Source organism: Anastrepha ludens, chromosome 2 (genome assembly GCF_028408465.1).
Source record: "Anastrepha ludens isolate Willacy chromosome 2, idAnaLude1.1, whole genome shotgun sequence".
In the NCBI taxonomy this organism is placed as follows: domain Eukaryota; kingdom Metazoa; phylum Arthropoda; class Insecta; order Diptera; family Tephritidae; genus Anastrepha; species Anastrepha ludens.
The window spans coordinates 38,875,795-38,895,057 of NC_071498.1; the positions used below are offsets into that span (position 1 = coordinate 38,875,795).

The 19,263-nt window shown below is 37.8% G+C and overlaps 1 protein-coding gene and 1 pseudogene across 1 annotated transcript in view; both read right to left on the bottom strand.

Moving 5' to 3' along the window:
• The window catches only part of LOC128869066 (organic cation transporter protein), a 131,073-nt gene extending 112,444 nt beyond the window's left edge, over positions 1 to 18,629 (bottom strand). Inside the window, exon 1 of the mRNA XM_054111617.1 lies at positions 17,642 to 18,629. The gene's annotated coding sequence lies outside the window, so the exon portion shown is untranslated. The remainder of the gene's footprint in view (positions 1 to 17,641) is intronic.
• On the bottom strand, positions 11,344 to 12,754 carry LOC128869098 (outer mitochondrial transmembrane helix translocase-like; annotated as a pseudogene).
• Positions 18,630 to 19,263: the final 634 nt, after the last annotated feature.

Here is a 19,263-nt window from a genome sequence, read left to right on the forward strand (position 1 = left end):
TACGTGGTGGGGAACAACGTTTGCGACTGTCATTTCGGCCGTCACCATTCATTAGTTATCCTAGTTCTGGCGTCGTTTAGTTTTTTGTGAGCTTTTCTCCGACATAGCATTTTTTTTATTCTACGGTGCAGTGCATTTAATGTATGTAAATATTTGTCAGGTGAGTTTTATTTTACGTAGAAAATAATGCTGAACACGAATAATGTGTTAGTTTTTTGATATTTTTGTTTTAAAAAAAAATATCGACACTAACATAAAACATGTGCTTGGGGGCACTATAGGTCAGCCGTCTGGGGGCATTATAGGTCACTACTTTTGATGGAATAAAATAAATTTTAATTGTTTTTGCAGCAAAATGGTGCGTAATTATGTGCGAAAAACGCCGAAACGAAATGAAGAGGATGTAAAAAACGCAATCGCGGCAGTCCGAGATGGCGCTAGTGTTCGATCAGCCTCTAAACAATTTAAAATTCCGTTCGAAACATTACGTGCTCGCGTGATGAATTAAAGAAAAATTCCTAACTTTTATAACATGTGCAGTGTTCATACTCTATAAATAAAAGTTAAAACGTTAATTTCCAAGCCATGTACATTGTTCTTTTCCTCTCACACATAGTGACCTATCGTGCCCCCCGATTTTGAAAATATCGAAAAAAAGTACCTTTGTCTTATTGAATGCAGCTTCCAAAAAATATTTAGCCAAACATAGCCTTTCAAAATCTTGCTTATTTTTCAAAATCAATGCAAAAACACCGTAGCAAGATCTCTCCAAAAAAAAATGACCTATCTTACCCCATTCTACTCTATCTATTGTAGTTTTATTGTGCGAAGAAATCACTGTTAGCAGAATGAAGTTTTACTGCAAAAAAGTCGTAACTTTTTGGCGACCACAGTATCAAAAAGGCTGAGTAATGCGAAAATGTGATTTTCAGATAGTCAAAAATATCAACTAATGAACAAAAAGTAGATAAAATTAAGAATTTGTACTTAGAGATCAACGACTAGCCATTACAAACGTTGAAAGACCATTTGAGTAGCAGACGCAGCTCAGCTTAACAACTGTAAGCAGATGATTTCAATAAGCAACTAAGAAATTACCAATAAATTTAGGTATAATAACTAAAGATAAGACCTAAATCTACATTTGCAAACTCAAACCAATGGGCACATCGAGCAAATAACACACGAAGTGAAGAAATTATCAAACGAGAGGGATTCCCCGCGTGAGTACTAGACGATGAGGTCGCGTTCAATATTCGCTTTGTGCATGTTAGGTGCTGCCCTCATTTTGGACGCATTTCCTATGTTACAGAGTAAAACGGAGTAATTTAGTTACACTGGCCGCCATTAGCATAAGAGGATGCTCTTCCATAAGATTTACCCGTAAAAGTTATAGTCAGCGCCAGCTCTCCCCACCAAATATGCGTAGAAACGGAAAAATTGTGCAAAAGTTTGAGCAAACCGGGTCTGTAGGAGATGCGAAAACACCAGGGCATGCTCGTACAGCTCGTACTGCAGAAAATATTGCTGCTGTTCGCGATAGTGTGGTTGAAGAGCCGTCCACCTCAACTTGTCGTCGAGCCCAACAATTGCACCTCTCACGCTCGTCGTTGATGAACATTATGCATAAAGACTTGCATTTACATGCTTACAAGGTGCAATTGACTCAAGAACTAAAGCCTCTTGACCATTTCAAGCGTCATCAATGGTCAGAATGGTGTCAGGAAATGGCAACAGTGAATTCGAAGAAAATTGCCGCATTTGGTGCGGTTTATGGCCCGGCGGCATCATTGGGCTGTATTTTTACCAAAATGAGGCCGGTCAGGAAGTTACTGTGAATAGTGTTCGCTATCGTGAGATGATAACGATCTTTTTATGACCCGAATTGGATGAGATGGATGTGGACGATATGTGGTTTCAACAGGACGGTGCCACTTGTCACACAGCTAACGGAACAATAGCTGTTTTGCGCGAAAAATTTGGTGGCCGAATAATCTCACGTCGTGGCGATGTCAATTGGCCGCCAAGATCATGTGATTTGACACCGTTGGACTTCTTTCTTTGGGGTTATTTGAAAGAAAATGTGTACCTCGATAAGCCAGCAACAATTCAAGAGCTAAAGGATGAGATAATTCGGCAAATTAACGGCATAGATTCTCAATTATGCCACAGCGTCATCGAAAATTTGGACCATCGATAGTTTGTTCCATCCGTAATTGAGCCATACCAATATTATCAAATATTATCATAATAAAGAAAAATGTCAATAATTTCCTGAAAAATTGTATTTTATTCAAAATCAACGCCGGGCCTTGAAACTTAACGATCCTTTATATTACAGGCTGCCTGTACTAATTTGTCTCTGGGGCCTCCAACTCCGATTAAGCACTTTATACATTAACGTTTTTGACGGGACTCCCGCGAAGGTCACATACGATATACGATACAAAACGACCGTAAATAGGCTGGTCTGACGTCCTGTATTAGCTGCTGTCAAGCTGTTGGATGTCAGCACTATTCACAGTGATTTTGCATCGTATGTGGTGTATGACCTTGGCGGGAGTCCCGTCAAAAACGTTAATGTATAAAGCGTTTTAATTACGGTTTAATCAAGGGAACTTGCAGCCATTTGGAGGCCCTCCAAGACGAGAGGCCCGGGGCGTATCGCCCCCTCCGCCCTCAACTTAGACCGCCACTGCTCCTTCTTAGCATGATTTTACACCGTTTGATTCCTAGCTATTACAAACTAAAAAACAAAAAAAGTTATAATATAATTTTGAGCAACATTTCGAGTCCATAAACGATCATAAAAATACATCATTGATAATCTTTTCGGAAATCGAGTTTAAGAACTTTTTCGAGAATTAAAAAAGTCGGAGAACTTTGAAGGATACCATCTAATATAATTTAAGCTTTAAATTATAGATAATTTGGTGACAGTATATATAATTTTTAGAATTCAGGTTAAGTCTGCTGCTGCCGCTATCTATGCCATTCGCACAGTACGTTTTCCCGATGAACAGCTAAAAATTCAAATTGACAATGTGCATATAACTAAGCGTATCTTAAGGTAATTATGTCGCGGTTTAGCCAGAATGGGATGGGGATAGAGATAATGCGATATATATATGTGGCGAACCCACAAATTATTAATTTTGTTATGGCAACGCCGTACTACTGGCATGAGCTATGGCAACGCCGTGCTACTGGCTGAAACCGCCATTTTGACTTACTTCTTTTTCAATGTACTTTTTCTTATTGGATCGAGCGCGTGTTAATAAAACGTAAATTTAATATTCTTAAAATAAAACACAGCAAAATCTAAATTGGTGACCCCGAACGTTTTAAAAAAGCTATCGTACACATTTTTGTACATTATATTGAATTTTCGCCGTTTACTTGGAATTGCTGCCGCTCGTTTGCAAGTGCGCACATCGAAAATCCACATAACCACACTTTTCGTGGGACTTCGTGGAATATTTGCACACCATGTCTCTGAACGACAGCATGGCAATTAGCAATAGCGGCGCGGATGCTGCGCACAACGAAAATTATACCACAGCACCAAGAAACCCTCATGGTAATAGCGGTCCGGATGCTGTGCATACCGAGAATTACAGCACAGTACCACGAATTCCACTGCCGCAAATGAGTGAAGAGAACATTGAGGCCTACTTTTACGCCTTAGAATTCTGGTTTCAAGCTTCGCTCATATATTCAGACTCCAGAAAATTCCATATCGTTTTAGCAAACCTTTCGCCGCCTAAACTACTTGAGCTTAGGTCGATCATCGAGACAGCGCCGGCAACCGGAAAATATCGGTACATTAAGCAGAAGGTAACGGATCATTTCACTGATAGTCAGCAACGGCGCCTGCAGAAGGTGCTCAAAGACATGCCGCTTGGCGACCGTAAACCAAGCGAACTTTTCAGCGAGATGAAGCGCGTTGCTGGCACCACGCTCAACGACAGCCTATTGCACGACTTGTGAGTAACGCGTCTTCCACCGTATGTGCAAGCAGCTGTGATAGTAGCAAAAGTGCCCCTCGAAGAAAAGGCTAAAATTGCTGATTCCATCGTGGAATCCATTGATTGGCAAAACGGTCATGTGGATGTTGTGTCTACACACAACGAAATTTCTAACCTCAAAAGCGAGATCGCAGAATTAACTCGAAACATGCAAAAGTATTTAACCTTGAAGGACCGTCCTCTTCGATCAAGGTCACCTTCTCGAGCAAGGAGCGTACGGCGCGACAACCATCATGCCACTTCGGGACTTTATTGTTGGTATCATCGGACATTTACCGACAAAGCAACGAAGTGTCGCAAGCCATGTGCGTTTTCCCAAAAACAATCATCTCAATAATGCTGCTCAGCTGCAGCGATTTCAGGTACCAGCAAACAACCTGAGATCGTTAAAAATTACCGGCTTCGTATCTTTGACTCTTCGTCGAAAATTAATTTTCTTATTGATACGGGCGCTGATGTGTCAGTAATACCGTCACATACGAGGGCAGCTGGAGCTAATTCAACCGGGTTAAAATTGTTTGCCGCGAATGGTTCACCTATTAGAGTGTATGGTGAAGTCATTTTAAAATTAAATTTAAATTTACGCCGCGAATTCGTTTGGAATTTTTTGATTGCCGACGTTTCTCATGCTATCATCGGCGCTGATTTTTTAAGTAATTTTGGAATTTTGGTCGACCTCAAGCGGAAATGCTTACGAGATAGTAAAACCGAATTAAAATCTGTTTGCGCAATTCATACGACCCCTTCGGTGAGTGTAAAAACTGTCAACGCGGAATCAAATTTCGCTGACATTCTGCAAGAATTTGTTGATATCACCCGGCCACTACCAATGGGTACAACGACGAATTCCAATGTAGTTCATCGAATTATAACGCAAGGTCAGCCTGTCTTTTCGCGCCCACGACGACTTTCGCCCGAAAAATTAGCAGCTGCCCGCGCTGAATTCGACTCACTTTTGAAATTAGGAATCCGCCGGCCATCAAGCAGCAGTTGGGCGAGTCCGCTACATATGGTGCGCAAAGCTGACGGATCGTGGAGACCCTGCGGGGATTATCGCTCGCTCAATGCGCAAACCGTGCCGGATCGTTACCCACTCCCGTTTCTGCAGGATTTCGCAAATGTCTTGGCAGGTAACACAATTTTTTCGAAAATTGATTTGCAGAAGGCGTTCCATCAAGTCCCTGTACATCCCGACGACGTCTGTAAAACGGCCATCACTACGCCCTTCGGGCTATACGAATTCACAAAGATGACTTTCGGTCTACGAAATGCAGCCCAGACGTTTCAACGCATAATAAACGAAGTTTTTCGTGGTCTTGATTTTGTTTTTACGTACCTCGACGACGTATGTGTTGCATCGAAATCATTCGAAGAGCATCGAAAACATCTTCAGCAGGTATTTAAACGATTGCGAGATCATAATTTAACTATCAACGCAGCGAAATCCGAGCTTGGGGTTACGAAACTTGAGTTTTTGGGACACTCTATTACCAAGGATGGCATTCGACCCCTAGAAAGTCGCGTAGAAGCCCTTCGTAACTTTAAACTACCCACCGTCGCAAAGGAGTTGAAGCGGTTTCTAGCAATGCTAAACTTCTATCGAAGGTTCCTGCCGCATGCAATGGAAACTCAAAGGTTTCTCTTCGACATGATAGGCGCAAACAAGCGCAACGATTCTACTCCTCTATCCTGGTCCGACGAAACTTCAAGTTATTTTGAAGCCTGCAAGGAACAGCTGGCGAAGTGTGCAATGCTGGCACACCCCGTATCCAATGCGGAATTATCTTTATGGGTCGACGCCTCAAATTTCGCCGCGGGTGCCGTGCTGAATCAAGTGGTGGATGGTGATATTCAGCCGCTGCGTTTTTTCTCGAGGAGATTCACGAAGGCTGAGACGCGATACAGCACATACGACCGTGAGCTGACAGCTTTGTACATGTCACTACGCCATTTTCGCTACATGGTAGAAGGCAGAATGTGCCACATCTACACCGACCACAAGCCGTTGGTGTACGCATTTCATCAGCGTCTGGATAAGGCATCGGACCGGCAAGTAAGACAGCTCGACTTCATTTCACAAATAACGACAGATATTCGTCACGTTGAGGGTGAAAATAACGCCGCCGCTGATTTGATGTCGCGAATCAATTCGATCGACTACTCACCAATTGACTATAACCGTCTAGCTGAAGACCAGATTACGGATGATGAGCTTCTGTCCCTGCTGTCAGGTAATAAGACTCATTCTCTTAAACTAACGAAATTTGCTGTCCCTTCTAGTTTGCGGAAAGTATACTGCGATTCGTCCACCAACAAAATACGTCCATTCATCACAAGCAAGTTCAGATCAAACGTTTTACATGCTATACACGATTTGGCACATCCAGGCATAAGAGCTACTGCACGTCTTATGTCTGAACGTTTCGTGTGGCCTTCCATCCAGCGCGACAGCAGACAATTTGCCAGAAATTGCATTCAGTGTCAACGATCAAAGGTTATTCGTCACAACAGAGCAGCACTACAACGCATTACAACACCAACACAACGTTTTTCACATTTGCACATCGATATTGTTGGACCCTTTCCTCTATCCAATGGCAATCGTTATTGCCTTACGATAATCGACAGATTCACGAGGTGGCCAGAAGCCATTCCCATGCCTGACATCTCAGCATCGACGGTGACAAAAGCCTTGCTAAACGTATGGACCTCGCGCTTTGGTATTCCTGTGAATATAACATCTGACTTGGGTAGACAGTTTGAAAGCGCTCTTTTTCAAGAACTTCTAAAACGCCTGGGAGTTAACCACCTGCGAACAACGCCGTACCATCCTCAAGCAAACGGTATGGTTGAGAGATGGCACCGTACTCTGAAATCAGCGATTTTATGCCATAATCATGAGAGATGGACGGCGTACCTGCCCTTAATCTTACTAGGACTACGATCAGTTTTCAAGGATGACATAGAGGCTACCCCTGCCGAGCTTGTTTACGGAACGACACTTCGGCTACCTTCGGAATTTTGGGTAGACAGCAAACCTTCGAATAACGAACACGAGATGCTGTCTGAGCTTCGCCTAGTCATGCAGAATTTGAAACCTGTTGACTCCGCATGGCACTCCACACCCAAAGTCTTCATCCATCCATCACTGAAGTCCTGCGAGCAAGTCTTTATCAGAGATGATTCAATTCGACCATCACTTTCATCGCCGTACAAGGGCCCCTATAAAGTCCTACGTCGAACGCCGAAATATTATACAATTCAAATAGGAAGCAAACACGTCAAAACTACCATCGATCGTCTTAAGCCTGCTTTTGTTGCTGCGATGCTTCTAAGGGGGGAGTAATGTGGCGAACCCACAAATTATTAATTTTGTTATGGCAACGCCGTACTACTGGCATGAGCTATGGCAACGCCGTGCTACTGGCATGAGCTATGGCAACGCCGTGCTACTGGCTGAAACCGCCATTTTGACTTACTTCTTTTTCAATGTACTTTTTCTTATTGGATCGAGCGCGTGTTAATAAAACGTAAATTTAATATTCTTAAAATAAAACACAGCAAAATCTAAATATATATATATATATAATTGGCGCGTACACCCCCTTTTTGGGTGTTTGGCCGAGCTCCTTCTCCTATTTGTGGTGTGCGTCTTGATGTTGTTCCACAAATGGAGGGACCTACAGTTTTAAGCCGACTCCGAACGGCAGATATTTTTATGAGGAGCTTTTTCATGGCAGAAATACACTCGGAGGTTTGCCATTCCTTGCCGAGGGACGACCGCTATTAGAAAAATGTTTTTCTTAATTTTGGTGTTTCGCCGAGATTCGAACCGACGTTCTCTCTGTGAATTCCGAATGGTAGTCACGCACCAACCCATTCGGCTACGGCGGCCGCAATGCGATAATCCAGCTATAATATAACATCCAGCAATAAAGGCGTTACTGCTTTAGATCTTTTTTCACTGAGTACTAAATGCCATGGGAGTGCGACGGACATTCTTTAAATAAAATAACAAAAAAATAAGAGTTTCTACTTGATGATATTTTTTTTTCAAATAAACGCTTCATGCTTTGAACTGGTCATATTTAATTCAGTTTGGCTGCAGAAATAAAGTGTTAATGAATGCTGCTATTTTTACTGTAACTTCAGCTTTGAGGCGCCGCAGTGGCCAGGAAGCTGTTAGCTTTTACTGGTAAAGTTTATTGCCGAGCCAATATGTTTCCAGGCCAAAGGTACTCGCTCTACAGCCTTATGAAGAGTGTAACCGCCGTAACCGAATCTAACCTACTTACTAGTCTACGTACAACGCTGCATCACTGTGGGGTTTGCGGATTTTCAGGCAGGGTTGTTGTATTACCATTGACATTAACAGCGCGAATAACAGTTACTCATAGGCAAAGAAAGAAAATAAGAAAAATTTAAGCATAATTTGTGTGTGCTAAATATTTATCGAAAAAAAAAACATGAGGAAGCAACAAAAACACCCAAAGCAACATATTATAAATGTAGCCAAACGATGAACGATGGCACGCAATAGCAATCACAGCACAAAAAATTGCGCGCAAAATTGTAAAAGGAAAATATCAACAAATATGCAACATAAAAGAAATACAAAAACACCACACGCGGTTGACGAACACCACGAAACTCGTGGTGTTTAAATATGAAAAATCTAGGCAGTGCCAAATATTATGCGAATAAACCTACAAAAAAAACCAAAACACAAAACAAAAACAACAAAAAAATGTATAAAAGCAGAGCAATCAAGGCAAAAACAACGGATGCTGTTGCCGATTTACAACGCCACAGCAAGGCAGGAGAATCAATTCGGTGATTTGTGTTGGTATGCGCGTAAGTGCAAGTTGTATCAGACCGCTCCCCTTACGCCTCTTATAGTCAGGCACTAGTGCCTGCTGCTTGCTCTCGTCGGAGAAGGTAATGGCAATGATTGTGGTGGCGTTCGCGTTGGTCAGCAGCCGAAAGCAGATTGCGGCCACCTGCACAGCTGTTGACCTTACTGATAACTGATACAAACATTGTTGACTCTTTATGTATGTATGTAATTTTATTTATATAAATATGTAAACATATCTACAATAAATAATACGTACAAACATGTGTATGTGTGTAGGTGTGCAATTATGTTTTTACAAATGCACGCTTTTCTGTTTTTGGAACTTGGTGCTGCGGTTTTTTTTGCTTTTGCTTGATTTTTTTTGCCAAGTCAACGTCACTCTGGTCAGCGGCAAACATTTCATGGCACCCATTCTCTTTTTAAAAATATCGCCATGCATATATGTACATACATACGCTCTCTTTCGCGATTTTAAAGTTCATTTAAATTTTAGATTTATGCCGTTATTTTTTTGCTTTGCTGAAGGACGTGCCGCTTCTTTTGCGTACTAAGGAAATTAACCAGTAACAGAGACTTATAATATAGTTTATGGGACTAAACACGTCAAGTGTACGTGGCTTAAAATTTCATTGCTTCGATTTTGATGAAATGTGTTAAAGATTCTTTACTACACAGTAGCATAAATTATGAAAAAGGAGTGGATGCTGAGATATACATACCTTTGTATGTAGGAATGGTTCAAAATTTTGATTTTTGGTGCAAATATTTTTTCCTTTAATTGTAAGTCAAATAACACCGTGCAACAGCATTTTTGCGACCCATATCGTAACAATTCAAAACCGTTTTGCATTTTTTGATCGAATTTCTTTGCCATGGCTGCCTTAAATTTATTCTATTTTGCCTTTGAAGTGTCTGTATAATAAATGGAAAAGAATTAAAATACTTATCGGAGAGAAATATGCTGTTAAGGGGCATCTACATAGTCAAATTTTACGAGAAAGAAATTTGTAGCGCATTTTAATCCATTAGCTGTTTCTCGAAAGGATATTTTTGGATCGTTTTTAGAGAACCCGAATAAAATGACATTTCAAAGCTTTCTAGAGGGTTAAAATGTTCTAGAAAAATGTTTACAATAAAATTTCACTAGCGATTCCCTCACACAAAATCTTTGTAAAAATAATATGTAAGAAAATAAAAATCATAAATTACTTTAATCCTTTCCTCCAAAATTAATGTTTTCTGTAAAATTTTTTTCGTATTTTACGATAAAAAATTTTATTTTTTCGTTTTTTTTACCTTTGCTTTTTAATTATTATTTTTCAATCGAAACATTTTTTTTTTATAATATTTTTCAAAGTTTATATTGTTTTGCTTGTTTTGAATTCCGCTAATGTTTAATGAAAGGACTAGCTGTACCCGGCGCGCGTTGCTACGCCAGCAACTAAAATAAATGTAAGAAAAATACCTTAAAAGAAAAATCAGAGCACAAATATTCAATTCATTCTAAACCATTTTATTGATTTTGTTTATTTCGAAAAAATTGTGACATTACAAAATTTAGTTTCAATTCAATGTTTATTGAAGTGCTGTGGGATACACAATATTTCTTGTTTCTCCATCTGGTGCGTAGACGAATAAATTAGAAGGTTTTTCGGCACATGAGCAAGCCACATAGAGCTGTCCATGTGAGAAGCATGGATTCTCCAAATTTAATCTACACACAATCATATTCGTTTCCTCTGTGTAAAAATACATGGTAAAACCAATTTTTATGACAATCGGTTGAACGGGGCAGAAGTTGCTACTCTGCAGCGCCACCTGGTGGTGAGTGGCATCAATGAGCATATTCTACAAACCTTCGCCGTGGGAAAATACATATATGTACCAATTTTTATAATAATCGGTCCAGTAGTTTTTGAGTTCATCAATGACATACAGACAAACATTCGTTTTTATATATAAATATAGAGTTCCCTGTTTGAATATTTTATCTTGAACGCTTTCTTCTGCCACAGCGCCATGCCATTGCTCAGCAAATACACAATAAACAAATTTACAACGTAGAACAGGATTTTTCTCCGTTTATTTGCCGAACAACATGAGGAAGCACATAAAACATTGGAGGAGGTACTCGGTCAAAGACTCAACAAAGGAAATATGCGCCAAATTATTTATGTCATAAGTGTTAAAAGAAAGTGTATACTTTTTATTAACAAATATTTAATACATTTTTTTTATAAAAATAAAGTTCATGTCACGACGAGGGCCAAATAACGCAAACTTTTAAACTTTTTCAAAAATGTATAAAAAACCGCCAAATTCTGCGAAAATTCTTAACTTTTAGTCACAATATTCTTGAAAATTTCAGGATATACAGTTTTATAACTCATTCAATTTCAGTATAACACGAAACAAATTTTCACATGAGAATTGCAGTTGAATGGGTTATAAAACTGCATACCCAGAATTTTTCTAAAAAAAACCTGACTGCAAAGCTTGAGATTTTAATGAAACTTGTTCAGATTTTATAAATTTTGTGCAAACTTTGTAACTTTGCCTTATATGGTTTTTGTGTAGTATGAACTATATTTTTATGAAAAGAAATTTATAAAAAAACAGTAAAAACTTATTTAACTTTTTTTCAACGCTGAATGGAACTGCTTTTGCATTGGTGCATCCATACGCTCGAATAAGAATATTATTCTTATTCAAACAATTGTTTTTATCAAAAATTCAAATTACTTTATTTATAGTGTTTAGCAACAAAATCTGAATTAAATTTTTTTATACTTAAAAAAAAATCTAGTTTCTTATAATTTAATACGTAATATTGCAAATATACACACACAAATATCGCAGCGTAGGCCGATATAACAAGATGGTTGCGATGCTTGTTCACTTAATTGATTTTCATGTACGCATAAATAAACGCATTCGGTAAACTGAAGCATTCCGACACATTTCTCTTAAGTCCGATTCAGAAAATCCATTGGTAAGTTTTGCTATTCGATTAAAATCCACATCGTTGTGTACACATTCGGTTTTCAAAATAAGTTTGAATATCTGTAGTCGCTGCAGTTCGGTTGGAAGTCCAATATGAAATTGTGCGGGCATTCGGCGAATAATAGCCTTATCTCAATCTTGCGAGCGATTAGTAGCCCCCATTATAATTACAGTTGAGTTTGAATTAGTACTAAGCTCGTCCTAAAGCATCATAAATTGAGTTTTCATCATTGCAGTAGCCTCGTGGTCGTTTGGTTCCGACTACGCAAAAATGAATCGATTTCATCTATGAAAATTAGGCAAGGCCAGTAAGGTCAGTGAGAAAACTGCAGAAGACAATTTTTGGGATTCCCCGTACCATTTATCAGTTAAGATTGCGACATCAAGATTTATAAAACGCATTCCAGTTTCTTTGGCAGTAGCCTTTCCGATCAGAGTCTTACCACAACCGGGTGGTCCATGTAACAATACACCTTTTGGGGCTTGCCAAGGCTTAGATTGATTAAATAGATCTCGATGTCTGACTGGGAGCACAACTGACTCCCTCAATTCCTGTATAACGTCGTCAAGACCAGCAATGCCACTCCAACTCACTGGTATATCAGCAGGCACAACTAAATGTGTGGCAATCATAAGCGCATAGTCATTAAATTGTTGGGGATTTACTTTGAAGCCACTTTGATCACCCAGCCGTTTCAATTCCTCTTCAACTGGCAAATTAGCCTTCTTTTTGTTCTTACTGGTCGGGTCGGTCTTTGCTGCAGGCCAAGTGCAGGTTTTGATAACTCTCAAAAGCGAATGGAACAATAATATATTAAAATATATGAAATGACACCAAATGGCGCCTTTGTTTTCAGCGCTTGAAGTACACCGAACAGCTCAATGTTCTATTTGCAGCGCTTTGGCATTAGGAATTGAGCACCCCTGACGTTCATTTAATTTGGTTTAGTTGAGCTTTTTTGGGAATTTTGGGCAGGTTAGAGAGACTATTTATTTACATTTGCTTTTCAGAAATCTATGAAGAAAATTGAATAAATACCACTGAACTGCATAGATGTATAATATATATTATTTTCAAGCATACTGCGAGAATAATTTTTCTAACCCTCTAAGTTCGGTAGTTTATTCAAAAATGAGTATTTTTGTCACTTTTAGAAAATTATTTAAAAAATAAAAAACACATAAAACAGTTTCGAATGGAGGATAAAAATGTTTGTCATAAAGTTAGATACATACAAGTCTCTGCATAGCAGTGTTGAGCAGGAATCTACGAAATAATTAGGCAAGGTTTGTTAGATAGTTGTCCCCATAGGGAAGGATTTACTTTCACGCGAAAATTAACTACTTCAACTTTCTTGTATAAATATAATAATAATGTAGCATATTTAGATAGATTTAATAAATTATAATTAGTAACTATTATAATTATGGCTGACTAATGGCGCAAAATTAATCACCCTATTGGAAGATTCATAATTTTCACAAATAGCGCTGCATATCAATCACATTTGACACTTCCGAACTAGCGGGCTGCAGTATACAAACAGATAAGCAAAGGAGCGCACAAAGGTCAAAATGAAGATTTCCATCACTCAAAGTAATTTTTTGTTTTTTACCTAGTACAAAAGTTATTCAGAAATTAAATTGGATTTGCGCCTCCTTGTATAATTTTTTTGGCAAATGAAACACATTTTAAGGCATTATCAATAATTTAGAAATTTAGGTGTTACATTTAATAGAACTTTGGCATGCAGTAACCATATTTTTATTGCCATAGGTAAAGTAAATGATACGCTCCGAAATTAAATACACTAGCCAACACTTTACACTAGCAAATATTTGACTGCTACTAGCTAAAACGTATTTGTTACCAAAGTTACTGTACGTCTGTGTGTTATGTACTCATTATGATAGTGTGTGCCATAGTAAACTACACACATGAGCTGAAAAGTCCCAGGCCTAACACATACATAGATAGCACTAGTTTTATTGCATTCACCTCTTTCTCAGTTAGTACTAACCGGAAAACTTAAATTAAAATTTCTTGATATTCTATTCATTAGTTCGTGAGCTATTGTGCTAAGAGTGACGCTGCTTTTCTGTTTTCAACACAATAGATCAAAAAAAAATTTCGTGTTTTAATCTTACATTGCTTCTTAATAGGAAGAAATACCGTTCAAGCGAAGGAATGGCCTGAAAAGTTTTACAAGGACTCCTCTGCATTAGAAACAATAAGAAAGCGATGGTTTGCTGACTTCAAACGTGGTCATCGAGACACCGATGATACACAATGCAGCGGACATAAAAATGAGGCTGTCCAAAAAAACCCACAAAATCGTTTTGAATGATCGAAAAGTGAAGTTGCGTGAGTTAGCTGACATCTTAGAGATATCAAAAGAATATGTTAGCTTTATATTTCATAAGCATTTGACTATGAGAAAGCTCTGTTCAAAGTGTGTTTGACGCGTTTGATTACTGTTGACCAAAACAAGAACGTGTTGGTGATGACAAAACAATGGCAAAACTACATTAAGTGACCTTTGAATTGCTCCCACATCCTTGTTAAACTTAGTCCCGAGGAAATACAGTTTTTGATGATTGAACGTCAATATTTTGGAACAATTTACCGCTAAAAATTAGATTTTTGTATAAACGAGAATTTGCGCTTCCGAAATTAATTGCTTCTTTACCGAATAATGCTGATTGTATTCAAATAATTTCCCATTCTTTAACTTCTGTCGATCCCTACCTCTACTACTACTACTACTTTTCGTATCTTTTTATTTATTTTTATTTATGTTTTTTTTTATATCTTCTACAACTTCATCTGTTTTACTACTACTGTTTTTTATTACTACAGTAATTTTAATTTGCGGCCGCCGTAGCCGAATGGGTTGGTGCGTGATTACCATTCGGAATTCACATAGAGGTCGTTGGTTCGAGTCTCGGTGAAAGCAAAATTAATAAAAACATTTTTCTAATAGCGGTCGCCCCTCGGCAGGCAATGGCAAACCTCCGAGTGCATTTCTGCCATGAAAAAGCTCCTCATAAAAATACAGGGTGGCTGATGAAAGCCGCTACCAAAAAAAAATTGAATAACTTTTTTTCTTTTTAAGTCATCTGTTCCATTTTTGTTTTAATTTGCAGATTGATCTTTAAAATTTATTAAAATGGATAACTGGGACACGCAAACAAGAATTTGGATAGTCCGCCGCTATCACGCACTGGAGTCCGTAGTTTTGGTACAGAGAGAGTACAGGCGGATGTTTGGCGGCGATCCCCCGAGCAGATGGACCATAATGAGACTGGTGAATAATTTTACTGAGCAAGTAACAGTCGCAAGAAGGCCTTATCATCGAAACCCACCAGTTCGGACGGAGGAAACGATCGCTGCTGTAGCTGCAGCTATACAAAGCAATCCAAGGGTTTCAACAAGAAGCTTATCTGCTCAACTTGGTGTCAGCCGACAGTCTTTGCAAACAATAATGCACAAAGATTTAGACTTATTTCCCTACAAAATTCAAATGGTTAACAAACTGAATGCAGCAGACTTGCCGATTCGCTTGGAATTTTGCCAGAAGATCCTGCAAATGGTGCTAGAAGACCAAAACATGTTAAACTGCCTTTTCATGTCTGATGAGGCCCATTTCGATTTAAACGGCAATGTGAACAAACAAAATTGTCGAATATGGAGTACTTCTAACCCACAGATACTCCACGAGACGGAATTGCATCCTCTTCGCGTGACAGTGTGGTGTGCGGTTTCTTCACGCTGTATTGTCGGGCCTAATTTTTTTGAAGAAAATGGTCACACCGTTACGGTTACTGGAGACCGTTATTTGAAAATGCTGAAAGAATTTTTCTATCCAGAACTACGCCGAAAGAGAATTCCTTTCAACTCTGTGTGGTTTCAACAAGATGGGGCAACGTCTCTCATAGCCCAGACTGTTATGACAGAGTTGCGACGAAAATTTCCCAATAAACTGATTTCAAGAAACTCCGAATTTCGTTGGCCCCCCAGGTCGCCTGACCTTACTGCACCTGACTTTTTCTTGTGAGGTTTATGTAAACAAGAAGTTTATAAAAGAAAGCCAACAAATTTGGATGAACTAAAACAATCCATTCGGGCAACAATTGCGGCTATTCCTGTCGCAACTCTCAAAGCAGCAATGAACAACTTTTTACTAAGATGCCGCACTTGTGTCAACGAGCATGGGGGGCATTTAAATTCAATTATTTTTAAAACTAGTTAAGCTACATTTAATAAAATTTAATGACCTTCAACTTGAAAAAAAAAATAAATGAATTCCATACACTAAAAAAAAGTAATTTGAGTTTCTTAATGTAGCAAAATTCATCAGCCACCCTGTATTTGCCGTTCGGAGTCGGCTTGAAACTGTAGGTCCCTCCATTTGTGAACAACATCAAAACGCACACCACAAATAGGAGGAGGAGCTCGGCAAAACACCTAACAGAAGTGTGCGCACCAATTATTTATTTTTTTTTTTTAATTTTAATTTAAATTTTATTGTTAATTTTTGTAATCTAGGATTTATTTATGTAATCTTGAGGTCAATCATTGTAAAAATAACTCATGTTTGACTTAAATAAAATAAATAAATATGAAGTTGTTTAAGTGAGAGAACCTTGTGTGCCAAAAACCATGAAATTAAACCTTAAACACATCATATATATTATATCTGTAAAAAGATGCATACGGAATATATATGACCAACTATGTACTACTACATTTTAAGCAGCCATTCAACTGTTTTACATATTTGTTTCTATTTTCTTGGAAAAAGAAAAAATACTCATTCACGCAGAACGTAGAGAGCATACAATCTTCATAGTACACCTAATAAAATTGTTGAGTATGTTTTATTCTGCAGGTGCAAAAATTTGGTGATGTCATGATGCCGTCTCATTCTAAAAAGGGATATATTTGGAGCCACTTCTGCAGTTAAAAGTCATAACAACGAAATTTAGCTTTTCACAAAACACTTGTGGCTTATCTAGTCAAATACTTTAGACTATAAGTTGATGAATCTTATCCAATACTTTTGCGATAGCAAAGAAACGAATGATTGATTGCCTAATTAAAAGAAAATCAACTTTAGGCTACTTCACATCAATAAGTTGTTGATAAACGGTGCTTTATGCATACAAAGTTTATGTTTTAAAATTAAACAATAATTTAACTTATTTTTATAATTTACTGCAAAATTACTTCTTCTTCTTTTAGGTTTCGGGTCAGTTAGAACTGATAAACTCAGCTTTAACTTTTCTAAGAAAAACATTTTTTTTCATAAGTTGTAGAAACGTTTTCAGATGTAATGCACAAAGTGAGCTTTAGTAGTCGAGGCGATCACCTATTTTCTATTTCAAAGCCCTATTTAACTCTTTAACATCTTCTCAAGTGCCTGTCAAAGAAAGATGTGCTACAATAGTTCCGGAGCTACGATAAGGTGGGAGTAAAAATCTTTTATTTTGTGCAACTATTTTCAGGGTTTATTTTGCTGGTGAGAAAACTCACAGCTGTTTTTTTTTTATTTACTTCGTTTTAGTTACTTAAATCCAGTTTACCTTATTTCAAACCTAACAACAAATTTTAAACAGCCAAAAACGAGCTGTATTGTTAAAGGTGAATTGAGAAAACGGGCGTAAGTAATTGGTTATACAGTATAGGCTTATCTTACAATTTAGTGGAAAATGTTAGATATTACATTAATTATCAAACTTCATTACTAACCGTCTGTTCAACTGTTGCCGTTTTTTGAAATATTTTTTTGTTTGTTTTTAAATTGTAATATTTTCTCAACCCCAAACTTGTTTACTTTTCACGCTTTTGTAATCGCCGATGAGTATCTAAGTTGCTTCAAGAATTTCCTTCATATATTTAATTGCATTTGTATTTGTGCATGTACATGTAACGCTAATAAGAACATTTTTATTTATGAATTATTTATGAGCTGTATCATTTGTTTGGTCTTGCATTATTTTAGCTTTCGTTTTCGTTAACCTCTATCTGGTATCGTTTGCGCGCACTAAATTAGTTGTTTCATATATACGCGTGTAGGTATATTTACTTTTTTATTTCATTACGACTGTTTCACGCTCGTAGTATTCATGTCCTATGCTGACCGGCATAACACTTTCTGGTTGTTATTGGATTTTTTTTTTTTTTTTAATAATTGAAGAATAAAAGGAGCGTTATTTATTTTATCGTTTTAATTGATTAATTTTATGGAAATCATTTGAAATTTTTTTCACACAACAATTTTAACACTCGGTATATTTTTTGGTGAATTTTCAAATATACTTTATTTGCTAGCAATGTTTTGCCGTACATCGAATGCCGAAATTCCGTGAGTAACTGAGCATTTCCTTATAATGACAAACACTTTTATATGTTCTGTGCATTTTGTGTGCGTGGATGTGTGTGTGGCTGTGTGTGTTGAGTGGCTGCGAGTGGATGTACGCCATGGCTCCCCAACGTGGAGCTTCGAAGGGACCAAAATACACTACAGCATGCGACTCAGTAGTGGAGGGAGATGCGATGAGTATGTAGCTCAATTCGTTCAGAATTATACTCAAAACAAAAAAAAACAAACTGTAACAGTACCGAGAGTAGCTGGTAAAGAGCAAGTAAACAGTGAACAGTGAGTAGTGAACATCAACAGCATCCACTGGTTAGCACTGTTAAATATGTTTGCGCGAAATTACGAGCTGATTTAATGTTATATTTTCACAGTCATGTAAAATGAGTTTCAATGATTTGTTTTTCCTAATTGTTCTACTTTTTCAATTCTTCTTTTTCAAAATATGTTATCAAAATATACAGTTACTCCTTTAATCATCTCTTTGTATATAGTTAACATGGCTATTATTATTAAAGCCAACACTGTACAAGTTTTAATTTGCCGCCTGTTGCTGCTATTTCGTTGCTCATTTATCAACAGCCGCCTTACCACTAGCCCACTCTTTGTCACTGTAGACGCTCTTTGAGCATATTATCATCTTAGATAGTGTATATTAGCACAATGGTAGAGAGAATTTATGTAATTCAACTAATCTATCATCCTTGTATAAGCACGAGTAACTGTAAACACGATTTCTACATACGCAAAATAATTAATATGACAGGTATTGCTGCTGACAAGTTAAAGTAGCTTAGACTTCAAAACTGATAAGATAATTATTTACCTACTCCAAATATTAAAAATTCAATGTCGATCAATGTAATTTGAGTTTAAAATATTGATTGGGATTCGTAAATACTTGTGGACAGGCCTAACAGGCATATTATAAACACTTCTTCTGTGGAATCATTCTCTTGAACATTCAACTTGCATGGCTATAGAAAGGATAACA